Source organism: Heterocephalus glaber, unplaced genomic scaffold (genome assembly GCF_053883595.1).
Source record: "Heterocephalus glaber isolate CG9 unplaced genomic scaffold, H.glaber_assembly_v1.0 deba00001429, whole genome shotgun sequence".
Classification (NCBI taxonomy): domain Eukaryota; kingdom Metazoa; phylum Chordata; class Mammalia; order Rodentia; family Bathyergidae; genus Heterocephalus; species Heterocephalus glaber.
In genome coordinates this window covers 23,048,472-23,071,171 of record NW_028258294.1, presented here as the reverse complement: position 1 = coordinate 23,071,171, position 22,700 = coordinate 23,048,472, and the positions used below count along the sequence as shown (strand labels likewise).

General features: G+C 36.3%; 1 protein-coding gene across 2 annotated transcripts in view; it reads left to right on the top strand.

The window, feature by feature from the left end:
• Nucleotides 1–22,700, top strand: part of Cwf19l2 (CWF19 like cell cycle control factor 2) — a 268,444-nt gene that overhangs the window by 141,555 nt on the left and 104,189 nt on the right. The window contains exon 20 of one of the 2 annotated variants that reach the window (XR_015451556.1): nt 1,094–14,082. The exons of the other annotated variant lie outside the window; for it this stretch is intronic. The gene's annotated coding sequence lies outside the window, so the exon portion shown is untranslated. Of the gene's footprint in view, nt 1–1,093; nt 14,083–22,700 lie in introns of those variants that run through there. 2 annotated transcript variants of the gene reach the window in all.

Below are 22,700 nucleotides of genomic sequence, written 5' to 3'. Positions count from 1 at the left end.
TTGCATCATCTAGCAGCTGCTGGATTGATTTCTCATGTTCCCTTATAATTTTGAAGCAATTTTTCTTTCCCTGGTCACTAATTGCAATCTTATCTTCTATATCTGAAATTCTGCCCTCACATTGGCTCATTCTGCTGTGTAGACTTTCAGTGGAGTTTTCCATGACCTGGAAATCTATTTATATCTGTTTTATGGATTCCATTTGTTTCCAATGTTGAGATTCCATCATGTTCCTCAGCTCCTCTCTAGATTTATTAATCATGTCTTGCACTAGGAGCACAATTTCTCCTGTTATCTGAGAAATTATTTCTGATTTCATTTTTTCCAGATCCCCTTTTGTTGCCAGCTGAGTGGGTCCAGGTGGTTGAGTATCAGAGTGTTCCATCTCATTTCCCTTTGGGGTTGCTGTAGGTGATCTGGAAGTCTGGTTTTTGAGACTTATTTATGTGTTTTCTCATTTTGACTCAGGCGGCAGGGGGTTTGCTGTTTGCGCCCTAGTGGCTCACCTCCTCTGAGCTGGGAAAGGTGGGCTGGGGCCAGGAGCAGCAGTAGAGATGGTGGCCTGAAAGCCCCTTCCTCTGGGCTGGGAGCGGGGAGAAGTTTGGTCACCTGGAAGCCCCTTCCTCTGTACCAGGAGCAGTGGGATGGCGACTCAGAAGCCCCTACCTCTGGGCAGGTATTCTTTAAATGCTGAGAACTTGATTAGCTCCAGTACAGTGGTCTGGTGGTCCAGTGTCCTCTGCATCTTTGTAGTGTAGAACCAGGTGGCTGTAGAGAGAAGAGGCCAAAGGAGCGGTGTGGGGGAGGTGTCCAGTGGATTGTTGCTGGGGCGTGGGCTGATTTGGTGTTTTCCGTGAGACTGAGGACCTCGAGACTGTGTCTGCAGACCTGCCTGTCTGCAGCAGGCTGATTTGGTGTTTTCCACGTGACTGTGATCCCTCCTTATTTGTAATCAGTTAAAAGGAAATGCATCAAAACATTAAGAGTGTTATCATTATCAATATAGATTATTTTATATCTTTTTGTACATTTTAAGTTATTTAGTAATTGTCTTGTTCTGTAGAAACATTAAGAATGAATATATGTTTTTCAGAAAACAGTCTGAGAGGTTCCTACAGTGCACAGAAATGTATATTTCAGAAGGAGACAGCAAGGCTCGTCTTTCAGTCTTGTCAGGTTAGTGGCCCAGAAATTGCTCTTCTGAGCCTAGTTTTCTTTTCCAGAAAACAATCATAGTAACTGTAATATAGAATTCTAATGAAATTGAATGAGACAAAAGACTCCTGCAGGAATTCATTTCCTTAGGATAACAAAATTTGAAACTTGATTGGGTTTTTGTTTGTTTTTCCCCCTTACATAATATAGGTGACAGTTTGCAAAGGCTTATACAATGCTGAAGATACTCCTGTATGTTTAAACCTAAGGGGAAAATTTATTGGGATGTTCTAAACCTTGTATTATATACTATTTATGTCCTCTTTGTTTTAATAGCTTGATTTAGAGCTTAGCAAAATTTACTCATTCACATGAAATTGATTGATTGTTTCTTACATGGAAAGGTGCTTCAGAAAGTAAAACAACAATTAAGATATAGTCACTGTTATGAAGGAAATTTCAACCAACAAATACATAAATGTGCGAGGTTCCATAGGAATATAAATGGGATTTTAGATTTAGAAACTGCTTATATCTGGAACACTGGAGATAGTGTCATTGAAGAAGTTGGTATTTGATGTGGAACTTAATATATTTGTCATACAAGTAAAGTGTTACAGGTAGAAAGAATGAGTTTAATATTTTGATATATTTAAATTTTTCAGTTTTTTATCAAGTAAAACTAACATGTCAAAGTCAAACAAAAATGTAGAAGAATCTCTAATAAAGAAACTTTTATTTAGGAATAAAGAATAGGATTGCTATCCAGGACACAGGTTGGGGAGGCCTCTGGGATGTCGAGAAAACAATGGAAAGGTTGGGGATTTTATTAGGACAGAGGAGTCTATGCAAGTTGTTTGGGAGAGCTGGCAAGCCTGGCTTGGCACGAAGCAGCAGTTGCTATGTAAAGCTCATCTTAAAGTCATAGTTGGTGGTTCTGTCGACAGTTGCTAAGAAGAAATATACTGTCAAAGATAAAGCAGACTTTTGCTGGATTGGCCTAGCAGGCAGTTTATGGAACAATTCACTGTGATCTGAACATTTTCTCCACATGACCTCTCAGCTCTATTATAGATGGATGTGACAAGAATGTTTTTATTTGAATGCTCAATTTCCACATTTGCAAAAAGAATAAGAATTATAGGTGTCTATTTTATTTTACCAACAACTCTGAAAGTAATGAGTGAATCATGGCCTGATATATGCTTTGGGCATAGTAAGTTTTACATATTTGACAATGAAATTTGAGTTGTGTACTAAAAACATTTTTGTCTTACAAATTGAGTAAAGTATCCCAAGCTTTCTTTTCCAACTAATTTGTGTATACAGTCTGATACTGTTAATATAATTTTTCCTCTGTGTATAGAGCCATGATTAAAGTTTGAGAGTTAATTCTTTTCATTGATAATAATTAAAATGGATGCACCTTGAGACCATAGTATTAAGTGAAATAAACCAGACATAGAAGTTAAATATGACATAGTTTCTCTTAAGTGAGAAACTCAAAGTATAAATACTTTAAAGAGAAGGACAGAAAATAGATAATAGAAAACAGGGAGTTAGACTTTGTGGAGGTGGGAAGGGGTCTTAGGGATTTGGAAAGAGAAAGGAAAGGAGGGGAAAGGAAGTAGAAAGAATCAAGATACAATATGTATATGTACTAATTCCCTAATGTGAATGTATTTATTATGTATCACAAATCCATATAATAAACTTTTAAAAAAAGTTTAAAGATAAGGAGAAATCATTTTTCATAAGAAAACAATTATTTAATGTTTTGGTGATAGATATTGACATTTTTCTCATGATTATGCAGTTAATGAGTTTTAAAAAAACAAAAATTGTGTACATTCTTTTGCATCTTTAATTCCTTGTCTCCTGCCTTAGTGAGTTCACTTATTTTTAAGAATTTATTCATTTACCCATTTGTATACCATTATCCTTCAGTTTGCTTTATACACTTTTTGTTTTATTTACTTTCAGATCTGATTTTTTTTTCCATCTCTCCTTGCAGTAAGTCATGTAATATTGACTTAAATCTTGTGATTTTCAGAATATCTTTGAAGAATTTTGGCCTGTGGAAAGTGCTAAGAAACTAATATCCATCATTGATTCGATTTAAGAATTTTGATGCCTCTTTTAATCTGTCAATAAAGCTACTGGCCTTGCTAATAATACTACTCAGTATGGTATACAGAATATCTACTTGAAGTAGTGTTTTAGGAAGTTAATCTGGAAAATCATATATGAGATTCAGGAAGGTCCTTTGGTAGATCTTGCAGTCATCTTGCTGTCATAAAATGCGCGCTGGAATATGTGTTGCAATTTTTGTCAGGCATTCTACAGACCCATCAGTGCAAAGATGAAGAACCGTGTTATTAAATCACCAAACAGGAAAAGAGTTATAGGACTCTTTCTGAGATACTTACATATGTATATTTTTTGATACATTCAAGGATTTCTCTGTGTAGGGAGTAATTGGAGCAGGCTTCTTGACCCATGGTATTTTTAAAGAGTAGCAGTTAGATGGAATGGTCTCTTTTATATTCTTTCCTTTTACCATTTACATACTTTGTGTCATTAAAATGGATCAGTTTTTCCACACTGTAACCTCAACTTTGGGACAGAAAATGTTATTTTCTTGCCCAAGTAAAACATTCCCAGAAGCTCTTGGTTTATTAAACATTTGGATAACAGTTAATAAAACTTTAGAATCTCTAAGCAATATTCCAAATATCACAATCTTTATCAAAAGAACATTTAAAAAATAATTTATCAGTATTTCTAAGCTCTAGAATCATAATCTGGGTTTTGTCTCTGTGAAATATGAAGTAAAAGAATTTTTCACATCATTAATGCTTTTCATCAGTTTTACCTTTCAAGTTGGTAGTTTCCGTAACTTGTATTTTAATAATAAACAGTAAGACATGACAAACTTCTATTAGTTATCTTTTACATTAAAGTGTTGATTGTCACTTATAGAACAGTTATTTCATTATAATTATTATCATTTATAACAGCTTAATTTCAGAATGCACATTGAATGTATACAAACCAACAACTGTTGTAGTTTTTTGTATTTTAGGCTTTTAAATGGAAATGTCATAGTAGCAAGGTAAATGCTGTCCATTTCAATTTATTTTGATTTTTCTAATAACCTATGAAATCTTTCTTGGAAGCATCCTGATATGATGTAAAAAGCACTGATTTTGCAATGGTTTATCATGTATTAATAATTGTGTGGCTGTATGCACCTTATGTAAATGCGCTGGTGTATTTGTTATGAAGTAGGCTTGGTAAAGGTCTTTTGGAATGGAACACATAGAAAATAAGACCTGGCTTGAAGATCTTAGAGTCTAATGAGAATAGAGAGTGGAGGTGTGGTAAACAAAATCTCAGAAAGTTTTAATTTTTAAAAAATATTTTATTTATTTTTTTAAATCTTTTTCTTGGCACATTTTAGGTGCAAAATATAATGACATTCATCATTGGCGATATACACCTTTACATATTCTCTTCGTTCTTATTTTTTCCCCCTTCCCCTGCCCTCCCTTCAACTCCTCCATCCCTCCCTATTTACAAAGACTTTGTTTCCAATTTTTCATTTTCTCATATTCCATTCCCTTCTTTCCTTTCCCCTACCCCTCCCACGTCCCCCTCCCCTTTGCCCCTTTTCTTCTTGTTTCACTATCTATTATACCTTTTAGTCCTTATTTACACTTTTAGTTTCTCACACTAGAGAAACTATTTGGTATTTATGCATGTGTGTCCTCTTTATTTCACTTAAGAGTATCACCTCAATGTGCATCCATTTAGCTATAAATGTCTCTAATTTCTCATTTTTTTTATGGCTGAGTAGTACTTCATTTTATAAAAAGAACACACTTTCTTGATCCAGTCTCCAGTTGAGGGGCAATTGGGCTGTTTCTAAGTTTTGGCTATTACAAATTGTGCTGCTATGAACATGGGTACACATATATCACTGTGGTATGATTCTTTTAATTCTTTGGGGAAGATAGCCAGCATGGGAATAGCTGGGTCAAATGGGACTTCCAGTCCTAGTTCTTTGAGGTATCTCCATACTGATTTCCACAGTGGTTGCACCAGTCTACACTCCCACCAGCAGTGGAGCAGGGTTCCTCTTTTCCCACAGCCCCGCCAGCATTTGTTGTTGGTTGATTTTATGACAGCAGCCATTCTTTTGGGAGTGAGGTGGAATCTCAGTGTTGTTTTCATTTGCATCTCTTGAATGATCAGTTATATTGAACATTTTTTCATATGTTTATTTGCCATGTCTACTTCTTTGTGTGAGAAATGTCTATTCATTTCAGAAGCCCATTTTTGGATTGGGTCTTTAAATTTGGGAGGTCTGATTTTTTAAAGTTCTTTATAGATTTGAGATAGTAGACCTTTGTCTGAAGGACCGTTAGTGAAAATTTTTTCCCACATTGTGGGTTGTCTCTTCACACTGCTGATGGTTTGTCTTGCTGTGCAGAAGCTTTTTAGTAAAAAGACGTCCCACTTGTTGATTGTTTGTGCCAGTTTATGGGCAACTGAGGTTTTGTTCAAAAGTCTTTTCCTACCCCAATGTCTTCAAGAGTTCTACCTAACCTCTGTTACAGCCAGTTCAGCATTTCTGTTTTTATATTTAGATTTTCAATCCATTTTGATTTTAGTTTAGTGCATGGTGAGAGATACAGGTCTAGTTTTAGTCTTTGGGAAGTTGAAACCCAATTTGTCCAGCACCATTTTTTAAAGAGACTATCTTTCCTCCAATAAGGGTGATTGGCTCCTTTGTCAAACATGAGGTGGCTGAGTATTTCTGGAGCTGTTTGAGCATCTTCTAATCTGTTCCACTGGTCTTCAGGTCTGTTTCTTTTCCAGTACCATGTTGTTTTTAATCACAGCAGCTTTGTAGTATAGTTTCAAGTTGGGGGTTGTAATACCCCCTGCCATGTTTCTGTTACCTAGAATTGCTTTTGCTATTCTGGGTCTCTTCTTGTTCCAAATGAATTTTTGGATTGTTTTCTCAAGGTCCATGAAGTATCCTGCTGGGATTTCAATTGGGATTGCATTGAATCTATACAGCAATTTTGGAAGTATGACCATTTTCTCTATGTTGATTCTTCCTACCCAGGAGCAAGGAATGTCTTTCCATCTTCTGATATGCCCTTCAATATCTTTTCTCAATGTGTTACAGTTTTCGGAGAAGAGGTCTTTGATTTCTTTTGTTAGGTTGATTCCTAGGTAGTTCAGTTTTTTGGATGCTATTGTGAAAGGAATTGTTTGCCCTATTTCTCTCTCAGTGAGCCTGTTGTTCATGGAGAGGAAAGCTATTGATTTTTGTGTGTTGACCTTGTATCCAGCTACTCTATTGAATTTGGTTATTAAGTCTAGAAGACTTTTGGTGGAGTCCTTGGGGTCTTCTATATAGAGTATCTTGTCATCTGCAAATAATGACAATTTGACTTCTTCATTTCCTATCTTTATTACTTTTATTTCTTTCTCTTGTCTAATTGCTGTGGCTAATGTTTCCAAAACTATATTGAACAGGAGTGGTGATAGTGGACATCCTTGTCTTGTTCCTGATTTTAGTGTGAAGGATTTCAGTTTTTGAGTATTTAGTATGATATTGGCTGTTGTTTTTTCATAGATGGCTTTTATCAGATTGAGGTAGAGAACATCTATTCCAATTTTTTGTAGGGTTTTTCTCATAAATGTGTGTTGGACTTTGTCATACTTTTTCTGCATCTATTGGGATGATCATATGATTTTTTTCCTTGGCTCTATTGATATAGTGTATTACATTCATGGATTTGTGTATGTTGAACCATCCTTGCATCCCTGGGATGAATCCCACTTGGTCAGGATGTATGGTCTTCTTGATGATCTTCTGCATTCTATTTGCCATTATCTTATTAAGGATTTTTGCATCTATATGCATGAGTGAGATTGGCCTATAGTTTTCTTTTTCGGTTGGGTCTTTTTCTGCTTTGGGGATCAAGGTGATGCTTGCTTCCAGGAATGAATTAGGGAGTATTGCTTCCCTTTCAATTTCATTGAAGAGTTTAAACAGTAGTGGCAGTAGTTTCTCTCTAAATATCTTGTAGAATTCAGCGTTGAAGCCATCAGGGCCTAGGCTTTTTTTAGTTGGTAAGTTTTTATGTTTTCAATTTCATTGATTGATATTGGGTTGTTTAGAATTTCTAGATCTTCATTGAACTTTGGTAATTCATATGTATTTAGGGATCTGTCCATTTTTTCTATGTTTTCCATCTTGTTGGCATATTGGTTCTAGAAGTAGGTATTGATGATCCTCTGGATTTCTGCTGTGTCCATTGTAATTTCATCCTTTTCATTCCTAATTGCATGGATTTGGGCCTTTTCTTTCCCTTTTCTGAAAAGGTTGGCCAAGGGTTTGTCAATTTTGTTGATTCTTTCGAAGAACCAACTCTTGGCTTCATTGATTTTTTTGTATCGTTCTCTTAGTCTCCATTGCATTGATTTCTCCTCTGATCTTTATAATTTCCTCCCTTGTATGAGCTTTGGGTTTGTCCTGCTCTTCTTTTTCTAAAAGCTTGAGGCTCAGCATCAGGTTGTTTAATTAGCTTGCTCTGTTTCCCTAGTATGCGTATTCACTGCTATGAATTTCCCTTGTAAGACTGCTTGCATTGTGTCCCAAAGATTCTGATAAGTTGTATTGACATTGTCATTTAATTGTAGGAACTCTCTGATTTCTTCTTTAATTTCCTCTGTGACCCAGTGGTTATTCAGAAGTGTGTTGTTCAGTTTCCATGTGTTTATGAAATTCTTGCGGTTTCCTTTGCTATTGATCTCCAATTTCATCACACTGTGGTGTGATAATATACAGGGGATAACCTCAATTCCTTTGCACTTACTTAAACATGTTCTATGAGCAAGAATGTGGTCTCTTTTGGAGAACGACCCATGTGCAGCTGAAAAGAATGTGTATTCTGATTTTCTGGAGTGGAATGCTCTGTAAACATCTGTTAAGTTCATTTGTTCAGGAGTTTGATTGAGTTCTAGTATTTCCTTGCTTATTTTTTTGTCTACTTGATCTATCTATTTGTGACAGTGGGTTATTGAGGTCCCCCACTACTATTGTATTAGTGTTTATTTGATTTTTCATTTCCGTTCGTATTTGTTTTATATGGTTGAGCACACTAGTGTTTGGTGCATAAATATTTATGATTATTATCTCTTCCTCTTGGATTGTTTCCTTTATAAGGATGTAGTGTCCTTCTTTGTCTCTCTTAATCTGTGTTGGTTTGAAATCCGCTTGATCTGCAAAGAGGATAGCTACTCCTGCTTTTTTTCAGGTTCCTGTCACATGGAGTATTGTTTTCCACACTTTAACTTTCAGTCTATGAGTTTCTTTTTGAATTAAGTGTGTTTCTTGTATGCAGCATATTGTTGGATGTTGCTTCTTGACCCATTCTGCCAGTCTATTTCTTTTGATTGTTGAATTGAGACCATTACCATTGGTGGTTATAACTGATGTGTATTGACATATCATTGTCATGACTTTTTCTTTTTGTTTGATCCTCCCCCTTTGCTTTTAATTTCTTGTCGTGCCTGGTGGATTCATTCTGCTGGGCTTCCTGGGGTTCTGATCCTCATTGTCTTTTCCTAGGATTTTATCTAAAATTTTTGGAGCTCTGGTTTGGTATTCATGAAGTTCCTAAGGTGCTCTTTATTATGAAAGTATCTTATTTCTCCATCAATTTTGAGAGATATTTTTGCAGGGTACATCAATCTGGGTTGGAGATTGTTTTCCTTTAGTGCTTAAAACACATCACTCCAAGCTCTTCTTGCCTTGAGCATTTGCAGTGAGAAGTCTGCTGTGATTCTGATAGGCTTTCCTTTGTATGTGATTGGTTTCTTTTCTCTAACTACTTGTAGAAGTTTGTTCTTCTGTTGGATTTCTGGAATCTTAACAATTATATGCCTATGTGTAGATATTTTTTGATCAAGGGTAGTTGGAGTCCTATATGCCTCGTTTATCTGTATGTCAAGTTCTTTTCCCCTGCTTGGGAAGTTTTCTGCCATCACTTTTATGAACAGTTTTTTTTAATGTCATCTGTACTCTCTCCTCGTTCTTCATTGACTCCAATCAGTATTATGTTATTTTGCTTTGTATCATCTAGCAGCTGCTGGATTGATTTCTTGTGTTCCCTTATAATTTTAAAGAAATTTTGCTTTTTCTGGTCACTAATTGCAATATTATCTTCTATATCTGAAATTCTGTCCTCACATTGGCTCATTCTGCTGCATAGACTCTCAATGGAGTTTGTAATATCCTGGAAGTCTTTTTGCATCTGTTTTATGGATTCAATTTATTTCCTATGTTGGCATTCCATCATGTTCCTCAGCTGCTCTATTTTTTTTTATCTGTATTCTCTCTAGATTTATTAATCATGTCTTGCACTGTGGGCAAAATCTTTGCTGTTATGTGAGAAATTATTTCTGTTTTCTTTTTTTCCAGATCCTCTTTCATTGCTAGTTCAGGGAGTCCAGGTGGTTCAGTATCAGAGTGTTCCATCTTGTTTCCCTTTGGGGTTGCTGTAGGTGATCTGGAAGTCTGGTTCTGAGGCTTGTTTACCTGTCTTCTCATTTTGGTGGTGGTGGGGGGCTGTTGTTCTTGCTGCCCATGTGGCTCACCTCCTCTGTGCTGGGAGCCACAGCAGGCCTACCCGGAAGCCTCCTCTGGGCTGGGAGCCGTGGCATGCCCACCCAGAAGCGTCCTCTATGCTGGTATCTGTGGCATGCTGTCCCGGAGGCCTCCTCTGGGCTGGGAGCCATGGCACGCCCACCTGGAAGAGTCCTCTAAAGTGGGAGTTGCAACACGCCTACCCGGAAGTCTCCTCTGGCCTGTGAGCCATGGCACGCCAACCTAGAAGTGTCCTCTGGGCTGGTAGCTGTGGCACACCGACCCAGAGGCCTCCTCTGGGCTGGGAGCTGTGGCATGCTGACCTGGAAGTGTCCTGTAAGCTGGGACCTGCGGCACACCCACCCAGAAGCATCCTTTAAGCTGGGAGCCATGGCACACCTAACTAGAAGTCTCCTCTGTGCTGGGAGCCGTGGCACGCTGACCCATGGGCTAGTAGCTGTCAACTTTTTAAATTTAGATGAGTTAACATATACCCAGGGCACAGACTAACAAAAACAAGGTTGCATATATTGGTTCTCCTTTTAAAATGTTCCTTATTTGGCCTTTTTTAGGAATTGAATTCCTGATTCCATATAGTAATAATTTGGTGTTCCAAATTGTCATGGTGAGTTTTGCTGAACACAAAGTGTTATTTGGGTGAAATTTTTGTCTGACCTGTTCTGTTCTCCTTACTATGCAGCTTGGGTTTCACCATAGAGAAGCAGTTTTTCAAATATTTAATGGAAATTCCTGATTACTTGGTTTTAACAAATTATTCATAATTTTTCTTTTGAATGTAACTCAAGGGAGTGAGGAACAAGACATCACGGGGATTGTTAAATTGTTAGCTGGCACAATTTTTTGACAATGGCAGCTATACAATGTGTTCATGATACTCAAGGGATATTATTTTCTGGTAAGTAGGAAATAAACTGCCCAGTTTTTAGACTTTAATGTAAATATTTCAAGCTAATATGGTCTTTTAATTTTTGGTTCTAAATACTCTGAGATAAAAATGGAACACTAGCACACCACCTGCCTCACAAGCACAAGGTTCTGAGTTCTATCCCCGGTATTGAAAAAAAAAAAAAAAAAGGAACACTAGCAAATCAGTATCAAGGAATTTGAATGTCCATGGCAGCATATTATATACTATTAAAAGACGAACTCTCTCAAGGAAATTCATTTAACTTAATATGATGAACTATTCTTTGATGTTCAAAGACCTGCCTGGACTAAGACATTCTTTCATAGTTCACATTGGAATCTTCATGTCAGCAAGTCAAAAGGTAAGAACAGGATTGTCTGCACTTCCATGCTGAGCATTTAGTTTCTCTCTTTGGAATGGTGTCACTGAGATGAGGTATGTTTTGTTTTGGTGCTTGGGACCAAACCTAGGACCTTACACATACTAATAAGTTTCTCTACTGAGTTACAGTGCCAGCCCCACAATTTTTAAAATATACCACCAGGATATTTCACACAAACCAGTAACTTTTCAAGGGAAAATTCTGTTTCGTATTTTCATAATGAAATGATTAAACTTAGCATTTCTAACATGGTATGATAAAATATGTTTCATTACCTCTGAATGTTATACATTGAAAAGCTTGGAACACCATCTACGTAATATTCTGGCAAAAAATTATTTTGACCTAAATCTACTTATCAGAAAACAAACTGAATTACAATACATAGTGTAAAATAAGTCAGCCTGCTGCTTCAAAATCTCAATAACATAAAAGACAAAGAGGGTAATGAACTGATTAGAGGCACCTAAAGAAATACAATAGTTAAACTCAGTGTGAATAATTCCTGTATAAGAAAAAGAAGATTAGAATAAAATAGCTATGAAAAGGACATTATTGGAACAGTTGGAAAAACTTAAATATGGACTATACGTTATGTACTAGTTTTTTTAGTTAACATTAATTTTCCTGAGCATGATCATTGCTTTGAAGTTATGCAGATATGTAGAGAGTTCTTTCTTGAAATATGTACCTCATATGGAGGTACATGCTAATGTGGTTATGAAGTATCAAAGTCTGCAAATAGCTTTCAAAGTGTTGAGAAAATAGGTATGTATACAAAGAGTTAAATATTAAAGCTGAGTGAATCTAGGGGAATAGAAACAAAGTATTCATGATATTATTTGTGCAACTCTTGAATATGTAAAAAATTTTTAAATAAAAAATTTGGAAAATGTATTACAAGTTAGAGAAAATTAGATTAGCATAAAATAGTTATTAATTATATCAATTCTCATTTTTAAAACAAATATTTCTTAATGTCATCTTTACTATCTGGATGAAATCCCTAGCTAATATTACCTACTTATACATACAATTAAAAAATTAATATAATGCCTAACCATAACATACAAAGAACAAAAGATTATATTCTTCAATAAGTTTTGGGCACAACAGTTTTAGAATAATGTGCCCATAAATTTCCAGAATTTCCCTTAGGAAGTTGTATTGTCTTTGAAAAACTGGCAGGAATATTACCTTGAGATATTACTGAGATTAAAACATTACTGTATGTGTTTGCTAAATGAGTGAAAAGGACTACAAGTTATCTCTGTGCATTAATTTGGCTGAAGGTTTTGGGTCCTTGTGTGAAGAAGAATTAGTAGGTGAATGAGTTATAAACTAGAAGTATGGGCAGGGCTATGAGGTGTCTATTTTTCACTTATTTCCCACATATTTTCTTTAAGCTTTGTGGAGGGATGATGTCTTACGTAAAGGCCAAGGAAGCTGTTGTTTTTTTTTTAACCTCCCTTCCCCTGAGGGGTATGCAAACACTAATGTGTTATTTGTATATTGATATGTTGACAGCACAACTGAATACAACCTATTTTGTCTCTCTTGATTTCTTAAAGTTGTATAATGGAGAACCCCCCCCCCCCATAGTCTTGGATAAAACTTGGCAGATTCATAACTTACCCAACTGTTTTCAGGTAACAAGAGTTTGGACCCATAGGTAACACGAAGTTGCCCTGATCCAAAAATTTTAAAATATTCAGTGAAATATATTAAAAAAGCTTTCATTCCAGGTAATGACCTTTGTTTCTATTTGGCATTCTAGGTAATGGCTTCTGTTTCTGTTAGGGCCTGTGACAGTTAGTCTTTTTTGTGAACTTGAGTGAACTGAGAGATGCCTGGAAAATTGTTAGTTCACACTGGAATCACACTGCTGGGTATGTCTGTGAGGGTGTTTCCAGGCAGTTGACATATGGGTCAGTGAACTGAATAGGGAATATACCTCCTCTTCCCCTGAGTATGGGCAGTTCTGCACAATAGGCTGGAGGCAGAAGGGGAAAACAAGCATCTACATGCAAGCTCAGCTCTTCTTCAGTGGGTATTTTTTCTTTATTGCTGCCATGACCTGAGGACATCAGACTCCTTTGAATCCAGATTTGAACCAATAACTCTCCAGAAGGCTCTAGGCTGTTAGCCAGCCTCAGGACTAGAGTTCACCCATTGGTCTCTCTCAGGACTAGAGTTCAACCATTGGTCTCTCTTGTTCTGAGACTTCTAGCTTCTGGGGTTGAGCAGCTAGTGGTTATCTTGGCACTCCAGCCAGTCAGCAGTTGCTGTGGGGTTATCCTGCTTCTGATCCTGTAAGCCAGTCAGGGATATCCTGTCTTGTGCAGTATATCCAGTCTATTGGTTTTGTTCCTCTGGAGAACACTGATTAATGCAAAGCCCATAGTAGTTGAGCCTCTTTGTAAGAGGGTATGGGTGACTTTTTCTCCTTGCTAGCTAGCTACTCCTTCAGAGGGTGTGGCAGCTTTTCATGGGAAAAGAAAAAGGAGGGCAGAGAGTTGTGTTGAATAGGTGTAAGGATGACTTCAGGCTCTCTGAGTCTGGCAGACATGGAAAGTTGACTGTCCTATGGCTGCTTTCATGTACTTTGGAGGCTCCTTGCTGATTGTATTGACTGTAATGTGTTATGAGTTCTCTTCCTTGATTGTCTCTTTTCTCGGCGCTGGTTTTCCTGCCCAGCTCTCTCATTGTGGCCCACATTTAATCCCTGGAACAGACTCCTGAGTCCTCTGCCTCAGCAAGCTGTGAAAGTGCTGGGCAGTCACATATAGCTGTTTCTACTTTGCTCTCACCATTGGAGCACCCAGCTGGCCATGCTATAATGCATGAGAATGCATTAGAGGGCCGGGGATTTAGCTCAGTGGTTTTGCCGCCTGCTGTGCAAGCGCAAGGACCGGAGTTCGATCCCTGGTACCAAAAAAAAAAGAACGCATTAGACTTCTCAGTCAAATGTATATTAATTTTTTCAAGCTTCAGAAACTTTCTGAGTGGTCCTACTAAAAGTTCTTTGTACACTCTAGAGGTGAAAGAAATGGAATTGCACTTTTGTCCTTCCCTTTGAGGAATGGTTGGTTTTTATACTCAGCAATTCTCTCCAAATAAATATTTTCTTAAATCCTTTTGACTCTCCATTGCCTTGATTCTTTTATATCCTTGATGTGAGTCTAAAGTCATTTGACTTCCTTTACTTTGTTGTGACACCTCTATTTTAGAATTTATTCATTTTATGCTTGAGGATCACTAGAAACTCCCAGTTTAACATTTTATTCTCTTTATGTTCCTTGAAATTCAGCTTTAAATTTCATGTCTATCTTTGTGATCTTGGAGAAGTCACTTAATCTGTTTTTAAAAGAAAGAAAAACATATATTGATATAGTTGTTATTGTAATAAAATAAGGTACTGTGTAAATTATTTAGGCTGGCACATAGTAAGTGTTCAGTTGCTTGTGGTTAATTTATTTATTTTGAAGTTTGATACTGGGGATGGAACCCAGGGCCTTCACACTGAGCTATATCCTCAACCATTTTTTATTATTCATTTATTTAATTTTGAGATAGGTGTTTGCTAAGTGGCCAAGTTGCCCAGGCTGGGCTCAAACTTGCAATCCTCCTGCCTCAAACTCCCAGAGTGCTGTAATTATAGGTGCGTGCCATCACACACAGGAACATATAGTTATGTTATTCTTACCATTTTTTTGTGTGGAACAAAGTCCTGCTGTAACACTTGGGGTTGGTAGATTTGTGAATGGAAGAAGTTTGGGGATAGGCAACTGGTGATGTTGGTTAACCAAATGGATTATGTTATGATCAGTTTTTCTGCAATTCTTTTAACCACCCATTTTACTTATGAAATGTTTTTCACCTTTTCAGGCAGCAGTTGTTTTTTCATAGCAGGAAGAAGTAGGAGAAGTTGGTGTCTGTCATTTCTTTCCTCAAAATCAGATCAAATTTTCTAGACTCACCCCTTACCCTAATAAGATTTCTGATTGCATCTTATTCATTGTGATGGTCTCAGAAAATCACCACCACTAGCCACAAAAGAAATTAGGAAGCTTTTCTGGTGAGCTTGGCAAGGAAGTTGGAGCCCACCAACAGAAGATGTCATAGATGCTATCACCTTCATTTGAGGATGAATATTATTCTGGACTCTTCAGAAGGTTCAGAACTGCACAAATCCAGTGATTTCAGAAATTCTCCCAGAACTTAGATAAATATACATAAAAACTATGAGAAGAAAATGAATATGGAGTTATAATTTAGAAATTCTGGAAGAAAAAACTAAGGTACATGGAGGAACAGGAATAATCAATTAAATGGTGACACAGGTTTCCCTTGTGAAAAATGAAAGGAGCTCAAGTATGAGGTAAATTTAATTAAAACTAGCCCATATTTGATACTTTTGAATTTCTAATTTTAAGGAAAATATGTCTGAAATTATCCCAAGTGAAGAAAGTATGTAATCAATAAAGAAGAATCATGTTGGCCTCAGACTTCTCCACAATATTAACAGTTAGAAAAGTGGAACAATAGCTACTCTACAGATTTTTCAGTGCAAAAATTTCCAAACTCAAAAAGACTTTATAAATAATTTTCATGCATGCAGGACTTTAAAATAGTTCACTTACATACTTCTATGAAGAATTACTCTAATGTTTTTCAAGCTGAGCAAGAAATATACAAAAAATAAAAGATTTGATACAAAAGAAATATCAGTAAACAATGAAGTCATTAAAAGTTAAAGTTTATATGTAAGTAACTTTTGAATTTTGGTTTTGAAACATATTACTTAAATAACTTCAACTGGAAAATATGCAATATAAATTAATATTTCATTAATATCTAAGATATTTGAGTGAAAATTATGAAGAACAGAGTTAGAGCATAGGAAAAGGGAGGAAATAATTCAGCTATTTAAAAAGTCTTCCACCAGTAAGAAGATAATGGAATACAATTAGTAAATATAGTAGACTCTTCCCTCTTCCCCAGCCCACATATGAAAATATTATCTTGCTGGCCACATTTCCCCCTACCATTTCTTACTGCTAAACTAGTTCCTGTATTTTGGTGACATGTAAGTGGAAAATACATAGAAAAGAACATGATCAAAAATATAGAAGAAGTTGGTGATGAGTTGGAAGAAATGAGGGAGATGGGAGAGGTCAAAAGTTACTCAGGATTGAGGGGATTGAATTTAAGTTTTTTTCCCTTTGCGGTTTGGGTTGCTAAGATCTGGAAAATGTGGGAGATTAGAAAATTGGGGAAAAGAGGAAACAAGGTTAAAGATGTGTTCATGGGAGTTATGCATCTCAACTTCATTACATCTGTGAAAGATGAAAATAGAAGATAAAAGTCTTTTAAAAAGACTTAGTCTTAAAGCACAGTTAACATTCTGTTGAACTTTGATTTATAATGCTGTGCAGAGAATGAATCACAGAGATTACTCTGAGATAGGATTACCCCTGGAAGACTTGTCCAGCTGTGGACTGAAAGAGCAGCTCTTAGTGGAAATTTTGAGTAAATTCATTGCTTTTTTAATTGCACCCAGAGCATATTATTGCCATAGCTTATAGATTTTATGATAAAAATAGAAAGGAAGGGAGCTACTGAAGTAAGTAGGATGACACTATAAATGCCCTAGTGATGTGCTGAAAGCTGAGTTGTAAATGATATTTCATCTGGCCATAGGTGTACAAGCTGCTCATCTAAACCTATACATATATAGTGTGATGCTAGTTCACTAAATTTAGAAGGTCTGACGGAGTCCTTTAGGAAAAGGTAAAATGAAAATTGTGTTTTACTTCAATATCCACTGATACCACATTTTTCAAGCAGTTAGACTTCAGTGACTCCTCAGGGGAAGCCACAACCAGATCTGAATAACTCAGATCTTGGCTGACCAACTCCTCATGCCAGGACTGGATTTCATGAGAAATGGCAGTGGCAATATTGGTTGAATTTAGAATCACTGGTGAACTGTTTACCAGAAACTGAGGAAAAGGCTTTAGCATTATGGTTAATAAAGTCTTAAAAATTCAGCATTAGAAAAGTGCTTGTACTCTAAACTTTCTTATGGCTGTAAAGGGTTAAGCTTTGTGTACAAAGAGAGCTCACAGGGCCAGGGATTTAGCTCAGTGGTGTTGTGCCTGTCTTGAAAGCACAAGGTCCTGAGTTTGATCCCTGGTACCAAAACAAAACAACAAAAAACAAACAAAGAGAGCTCAGACAGAATGAGCATTGAGTAGTGTTTCACTCACTGTGGTCCAGAACCTGGGATAAAATGGGTTCTCACTTAATTAGGGTAGCAGATACTATTGTAAGTGAGATGTTGGCTTGGAAGTGTTTGTTCATTGATTTTTTTAAAAGAACATTAAGATAATTATAAACTAAACAAGCTAGTAGAGTCATTCTCATTATCTCCTTGGAGTAAACTGATTTGGCTTCCACTGATCTGTAAAGATTCATATCCACTGGAATTGTCATAAGAAGATACCAGAGTATGAAAACTATTAACGTAAATGCCAAGAAGGTAGAATTAAAAAAAAAAAAAGACTCCACATGGACTTACATAAGACAGAAAGATCCTCTTTTAATCTCACATCTTTGGGATATGGTCCACCTTACAACTGTCCAGTAAGTAATAAACACATGAAAGAGTGTGAAGAACAAACAATATTTTGGAGACTTGAAATATTACAGATATCAATTAAATTTGGTTGTATGCTTCCTCTTATTTAGTACTGTCTTAGTTACTTTTTCTTGTTGCTGAGACAAAGTACTTGACACCCAAAGTTAAAGTAAGAAAGATTTATTTATTTCACAGTTTATAGACGTTTCAGTTCCAATTGGCTTGCTCCAAGGAAAGGTGGCCTCCACAGAGAAATGCACCAGTGGAATGGAGCAGTGGACATGGCGGATTGCAGTGGCTAGTGAGTTATTTGGGTTCAGACATCTGCCAGGAGAGGATGATTGGCTGGTAGCCATTTTGGAAAGGGGCCAAATTCAGAAGTCAGAGCATCTTCAGGTTGGCTCCATCTAGCAGCTCCCAGTATCAGGTTGTGGCTTAGCTGAGTTCAAGCTAGCAAGATGTCAGGAAGTCCAGTTCAAGCCTGCAGGGAGCTGAGTTCAAGCTGGCAAGAGGTACTCAGAGTGTTGCAGGCTGAAAAACTCAGGTCCCAGCCTCATAAGCAGAAACCAGAAGCAGCCTGAACTTCAGTAGAACTAAAGGCTCAGGTTTGTTGGAATTATCCACCACTACCATAATTCTACTACTGCCTTGCTGGGATTAATCAACATGAATCAGGGTTCTGTCTGCCCCCTCTGTCAACCAATGACAGCAGAGACACGCCTTGAAGTGCACATTTTTTGTCCCCTGAGGGTAAAATCACCACATTGAGGGGATATTTACTGCACACAATTTTCTAACCACAAATTTTATAACCACAAATCTTATTCATATGATTAAAGGTGGCAAATTAATAGTTACCACAGTTTGTCATTTTCTAGGGTATGTTTGATGCTATTGTTATTACTGATTATATTACTTTAGCTAAGGTAACATAATTATTCTAATCAGTTGTTTTTCCTTGTATGCCAAGACTGAGAGTGCCTGAGGTTCATAAACAATACTATAGGCCAATGCTAAAGAACCAGGGGCTAGGCCAAATAGGCAGCAACTTCTCAGCCCCAATAAGTTGAAGATGTAGGATCTTGCAACAGATTTAAAATCCAAGCCACTTACACCTGGAAGACATCTCTGAGAAGTAGTCATTTCTTAAAGGTTCTCAATACTAGCAGTAAAGATACCTACTGTAAACAATTCACAAGCGTCAATGTAGGAATTAAACTAAAAAAATAAAAAAAAGGAAGACACGGAAGCAAGATGCAACTCCAGACTTGCAGCTCACCAAAGGCAAACCCAGGGGGCAATGAGGTGGAACCATTTGAACGCCAGCCACCTGGACTGCAAAGTGCTAACAGTGGAAGTAACAAAGAAAATGAATGAAAAAAATAAAATCAAAAATAAATTTCTCGGGTAACTTCAGAGGTGACTATAATGAAAGGCATGATTAGTGAGCCTCGAGAAGATATAGGTAAAAAATAGAGGAGCTTAGGAAAATGATGGAAACCATTAATGCCCAACATAGGAAAGAAATGGAATCCATGAAAGAGTCAATCAAATATCTAGAAGATTAAAAGTTTTATTGAAACTATACATAGCAGAATGAACCAATGTGAGGACAGAATATCAGATCTAGAAGGCAGGATTGTGGTTATCAATCATGAAAAGAAAAATACCAAAGAAACCACAAAAAATCCAAAAGCTGTTGGACAAGGCAAAGAAGAATAAGATTGATCTGAGTCAATGAAAAAGCAAGAGATAGTACAAATGACGTAAACCTGTTCACAGAAGTAATGGCAGAAAACTTCCCAAGCATGGAAAAAGAACTTGACATACAGTTAAGTGAGGCATATAGAACTCCAATTAGCCATGATAAAAATAAAATCTACCTCAAGGCGTATAATAGGATTGCAGAAATTCAACACTAGAACAGAATAGTAAAAGGCGTGAGAGAAAAGAATGAAATCACTTATAAAGGAGACCTTATCAGAATTACAGCAGACTTCTCAACACAAACCCTCAAGTCAAGGAGAACTTGGAGTAAAGTATTTCAAGCTGTAAAAGAAAACAACATTCAACCCAGATTGATGTACCCTGCAAAACTGTCTTTCAAAATTGATAGAGCAATAAGATAATTCCGTGACAAAGAACACCTGAAGAAATTCATGACCACCAAACCAGTACTCCAAAATGTTCTAAAAGACATTTTAGAGGTAATAAAGATAAAAACTCCATGAACCTCAACAGAATGATTCCACCGGGCAAGGCAAATTATTAGAGAGGAAAGAAAGGGAACCAACAAGAAAATAACATAAGAATAAGTCAATACATATCAGTTATAACCATCAATTAAATGGCCTCAATTCACCAATCAAAAGAAACAGACTGGCAGAATGGATCAAGAAACAAGATCCAACAATATTCTGCATAGCAGAAACACATTTAATTAAAAAGGAAATTCATAAACTGAAAGTCAAAGGATGGAAAACAATACTCCATGTGACAGGAACCTTGAAAAAGCAGGGATAGCTATTCTATTTGTAGATAAAGTGGATTTTAAGCCAAGACTGATCAAGTGAAACAAGGTCACTGTATTCTTGTTAAGGGAACAATCCACGAGGAAGAGATAACAATCATATATGCATCAAATACCAGTGCACCCAAGTATATAAAACAAATATTAGCAGACATGAAAAATCAAATAAGGACTAATAAAATTGTAATGGGGGACCTCAATACTTCACTCTCACAAATAATTAGACAAAAAAATCAAAGGAATATCAGAACTGAACCAAATTTTTTAACAAATGGACTTAGTAGATGTCTTCAGAGTTCCACCACACAACATCAGAATGCACATTCTTCTCAGCTGCACACAGATCATTCTTTAAAACTGACCACATACTAGCTCACAAAACATTCTTAAGTAAGTGCAAAGGAATTGAAATTATCCCATGAATATTATCAGATGATAGTGCAATGAAATTGGAAATCAATGGCAAAAGAAACCACAAAAACTTTATAAACACATGGAAATTACACAACACTCTCCTGAACAACCAGTGTGTCACAGATGAAATTAAAGAATAAATTAGATAGTTTCTACAATTAAATGATAATGCCAGTATAACACAACAGAACTTTTGGAATGCAACAAAAGCAGTCCTATGAGGGAAATTCATAGCAGTAAATTCCCACATCAGAAAAACAGAACAAGCACAAATAAACAACGCAATGTTGAACCTCAAGCTTCTAGAAAAAGAAGAGCAAGTCAAACTCAAAGCTCATATGAAGGAGGAAATTATAAATATTATATCAGGAGTTAATGCAGTTGAGACTAAGAAAACAATACAAAGAATCAATTAGTCAAAGAGTTGGTTCTTTGAAAGATTAAATAAAATTGACAAGCCCTTAGCCAACCTTATTGAAAAAAAAGAAAGACTCAAGTCCAGGCACTTAGGAATGAAAAAGGTGAAATCACAATGAATCATGCAGAAATCTAGAAGATTATTAATACCTACTTCAATAACCTGTATTCTAATAAGATGGAAAACTCAGAAGAAATGGGCCGATTCTTAGATACATATGAATTATCAAAACTGAATCAAGAAGATATAAAGATTTTAAATAACCCAGTATCAGTCAATGAAATTGAAGATGTAATTAGAAACCTACTAAGATAGAAAAGCCCAGGTCTTGAAGAATTCACTGTTGAATTCTATAAGAACTCTAGAGTAGATGTAATGTCACTGCTCCTCAAGCTCTGTAATGAAATTGAAAGGGAAGCAATACTCACAAACTCATTTCTGGAAGCAAGCATTACCATGATACCAAAACCAGAGAAGGTTCCAACCAAAAGAGAGAGCTACAGGCCAATCTCCCTAATGAACATAGAGGCAAAAATCCTCAATAAGACACTGGCAAACAGAATTCAGCAAATCATTGAGATTATACACCATGACTAAGTAGGATTCATCCTAGGGATTCAGGGATGATTCTACATAAGCAAATCAATAAATGTAAGACCATATTAACAAAGCCAAATGCAAAAACCATATGATCATCTCAATATATACAGAAAAAGCATTTGACAAAGTCTAACACCCTTCCATAATTAAAAACCCTACAGAAAATTGGAATAGAAAAGTCTTTATCTCAATCTGATAAAAGCTCTCTCTGACAAACCAACAGCCAACATCATACTAAATGGTCAAAAACTGAAAGTTTTCACTCTAAAATCAGGAACAAGATGAGAATGTCCACTATCACGACTCCTTATTCAATATAGTTTTGGAAACTTTAGCCAGAGCAATTAGACAAAAGGAATAAGGATAAGAAAGGAAGAAATTAAATTATCATTATTTACATGACATGATACTCTACATAAAAGACTCCAAAACTTCCACCAAAAGACTTCTAGATTTAATAACCAAATTTAGTAGCATAGCTGGATAAAAAGTCAACATTAAAAAATCAATAGGAATTCTGGTACACAAATAATAAACTCATGGAGAGAGAAATTAAGGAAATCAAAGCTTTCACCATAGCATTAAAAAAATGAAATATATAGGAATCAATCTAATGAATGTAAAAGACCTTTACATTGAAAACTACAGTACTCTTAAAAAGGCAATCAGAAGATATCAGAAAATGGAAAGATATCCCTTGTTCTTGGGTAGGAAGAACCAATATAGTAAAAATGGCCATACTCCCAAAATTGTTTTACATATTTAATGAAATTCCAATAAAAATACCAATAGCATACCTCACAGTATTAGAGAAAACAATTCAAAAATTCATTTGGAACCAAAAGAGACCTAAAATAGCAAAAGCAATTCTGGAGAACAAAGGCAAGGCAGGGGACATCACAATCCATGATTTAGAATTGTACTACAAAGCTATGATAAAAACAGCTACACCTGAGGAT